Raw genomic sequence first — 3747 nt, forward strand, 5'->3', positions numbered from 1 at the left:
TAAAAGTGTAATACAGATTGTAGAAATATATTTTTATAATCTTAATAAATGAAAACAGCAAGGTAGCAAAAAGTAAACGGGCACAAAAACGGTATTGCAATGCTTGAAAAATGAGGCCTAGGGTCCGTACTTTCACTAGTGCAATTTCTCAACAATGCTAATCTAATTGGAACATAAGAAGAAATTGTTTGTAGCTATTCTTTCCGATCGATCTATCAAGAGTTCGTACTAAAATAACACTAAGTTATTCTTTCCGATCGATCTATCAAGAGTTCGTACTAAAATAACACTAAGTTATTCTTTCCGATCGATCTATCAAGAGTTCATACTAAAATAACACGAAAGCAAATTTAGATACATAATACTTGATCCAACACAAAGAACCTCAAAGAGTGCCCAAAGATTTCTACCAGAGAAACAAAAGACGAGAACACGCATCAACCCCTATGCATAGATTACCCCAATGTCACCTCGGGAATCTGCGAGTTGAGTTGCCAAAACACATATCAAGTGAATCAATATGACACCCCATTGTCACCACGAGTATTCATTTGCAAGACATATATCAAGTGCTCTCAAATCCATAAAAGTATTCAATCTAATAAAACAAAATCTCAAAGGGAAAACTCAATTCATCACAAGATAGAGAGGGGAAAACACCATATGATCCGACTATATTAACAAAGCCCGCGATACATCAAGATCGTGACATCTCAAGAACATGAGAGAGAGAGGGAGAGAGATTAAACACATAGCTACTGGTACAAACCCTCAACCCCGAGGGTGGACTACTCCCTCCTCGTTGTGGTGGCCGTCGGGATGATGAAGATGGCCACCAAAGATGATTCCCCCTCCCGTAGGGTGCCGGAACATGGTCTAGATTGGTTTTCGGTGGCTACAGAGCCTTGCAGTGGCGGAACGTCTGATCTAGGTTTATTTCTGATGGTTTCCCTATTTATAGGAATATTTGGCATTGGTTTCACGCTAAGATGGGCCTCGAGGTGAGCACAACCCACAGGGGCAAGCCAGGCCCACCAGGCGCGCCCTGGTGGGTTGTGCCATCCTCGTGGGTCTTCTGGCCCTCCCACGAAGCTTCAGGGGTCTCTTTTGTTCCAAAAAAAATTGTCAAAAAGTTTCAGCTCATTTGGAGAACTTTCATTTCTGCACAAAAAACAACACCACAGTAGTTCTGCTAAAAACAACGTCAGTCCAGGTTAGTTCCATGCAAATCATACCAAAACCATATAAAATTGTTGTAAACATGGCATGAATACTTCATAAATTATAGATACGTTGGAGATGTATCATAATGTAGCAAAGATCAATATGTGAAAAGCTTGTAGGCAATGGATCAATGATGGATAATTATGTCGGATGGCATTCATCATGCAACAATTATAACCTAGGGTGACACAGAACTAGCTCCAATTCATCAATATAATGTAGGCATGTATTCCGAATATAGTCATACTGTTGGGGAACACAATAATTTCAAAAAAAATCCTACACACACGCGAGATCCATGTAGGTGATGCATAGCAACGAGAGGGGAGAGTGTTGTCCATGTACCCTCATAGACCGTAAGCGGAAGCGTTATGACAACGCGGTTGATGTAGTCGTACGTCTTCACAATCCTACCGATCCTAGCACCGAAGTTACGTCACCTCCACGATCTGCACACGTTCAGCTCGGTGATGTCCCACGAACTCTAGATCTAGCTGAGTGTCGGGGGAGAGCTTCGTCAGCACGACAGCGTGATGACGGTGATGATGAAGTTACCGACGCAGGGCTTCGCCTAAGCTCTATAACGATATGACTGAGGTGGAAATCTGTGGAGGGGGCACCGCACATGGCTAAACAATCAACTTGTGTGTTCTAGGGTGCCCCCCTCCCCACGTATATAGAGGAGGGAGGGGGAGGCCGGCCGGCCCTCTCTAGGCGCGCAAGGGGGAGGAATCCTCCTCCTTGTAGGAGTAGGACTCCCCCTTTCCTACTCCCACTAGGAATAGAAGGAAGAGGGAGAAGGAGAAAGGAAAGGGGGCCGACCCCCCACCCAATTCGGCTTGGGCTTCGAGGGGGGGGGCGCCCTCTCCTAGGCTGCCCCCCGGTACTCCGGTAAAAGCCGGAACTCACTCGGAACCATTTCGATGTCCAAACATAGCCTTCCAATATATCAATCTTTATGTCTCGACCATTTTGAGACTCCTCGTCATGTCCGTGACCATATCCAAGACTCCGAACTACCTTCGGTACATCAAAACACATAAACTCATAATACCGATCATCACCGAACTTTAAGCGTGCGGACCCTACGGGTTCGAGAACTATGTAGACATGACTGAGATTCACCTCCGATCAATACACTATTGCAGGATGCTGCTAACGCGACACTATGATCAGAGACCCTTCGAGAAACTGTGTGTGATGCAATGATCGCAAACGGTGCTGTATGAAAACTGTCAGAAATGATGCAAAACGTTCGCGATGAATGATACATCAAACACGGTTCAGATTATAGTTGTGTGTGTGATGAGGGGCATACGATTGATCTATACAAACTATTTGCGATGAGACAGAACAACAGAAAAGGGCGGCCAGATCAAGGTATGTGCGATATACGACATACAGTTCACTCCGATGAACCGTTTGCGATGAATGAGGTGAACACAAACGATTCGGCGTAACAAGATGTGTGTGATACCCGGCAAACAGGTCGGTAATCAAAATTGTGTGCGATCATTATAGACAACCCATATGGTCTTTTTTGTGAATTGTGTGCTCGTTAGGGCACACAGTTCAACAAACCAACCTGTTGGCGATAATGTAGAATTCTCTGTCGAATACATATTACTAACCGTCTGCGATGAGATTGACAGGATAAATAGAGATATATACAGTCTGCTTAATTTAGTCCTTCTTCTTCTTGTTGTTCTTGTTGGATGGCCCCGCGACATCGTCTTGGCGATGACGCTTCTTTCCGCTGACCGTTGGCTTTTCATCGCGGCCGCCGTCGTCATCGTCATTGCTGTCATCGTCGTCCTCCTCCTTGTTCGGCCATTCATCCTCCTCATCATTGTCGTCCTCTTCTTCGTCCTCCGATGGCTCCTCGTCCGTCTGGTTGTCGTCTGACGATTTCGGAGGCGGCGTCCCTTCCATGAACCGGATATAATCGAGGTCTGGGCTCGACGCCGGACTCATGGAAGATGAGTAGGATGATTCCGATGTTGACCTATCATCGGGCGCCAGACTGCTAGCCGAACTATCATCCTCTCTATCGCTCGACATGGCTGCAGAGTGTGTGCCAGTGTGTAGTGCGGCCTGCCAGGGACGATGAAGATGGTGGACACTTAAGCGGGGTATGCAGTGAAGAGGAACTGCCAATTGAAGCAGGGATTGTAGCAGGGGTTGACGTATTATCTAACCGCTGATATAATCAACCGCAATTATTTGTACCCAGTCGCTCCAAATTCCCGGGGTTGCGTAGGACTCCTATTGGCTATTTGGCTGGTTTCCTTTTTTAGGACAAAAACAAGGAACGGGTTTTTGGATTATGCATCGGTACCGGTACGAACGGAGTAGGACAGTTGGCAAGCAATACATTGAGCTCTTCTCATTGATAAAGCCAGTAATAATCAAACTAGAAAGGAAAAGAAAAAATATAAAGAAAAATATCTGCACGAATCTTCGCGTAACATCAATGGCATAGGACCTAGATGTGCATTACTTAGAGCACATCTAGATGTGCTT

This window comes from Triticum urartu, chromosome 3 (assembly GCF_003073215.2).
Source record: "Triticum urartu cultivar G1812 chromosome 3, Tu2.1, whole genome shotgun sequence".
NCBI lineage: Eukaryota > Viridiplantae > Streptophyta > Magnoliopsida > Poales > Poaceae > Triticum > Triticum urartu.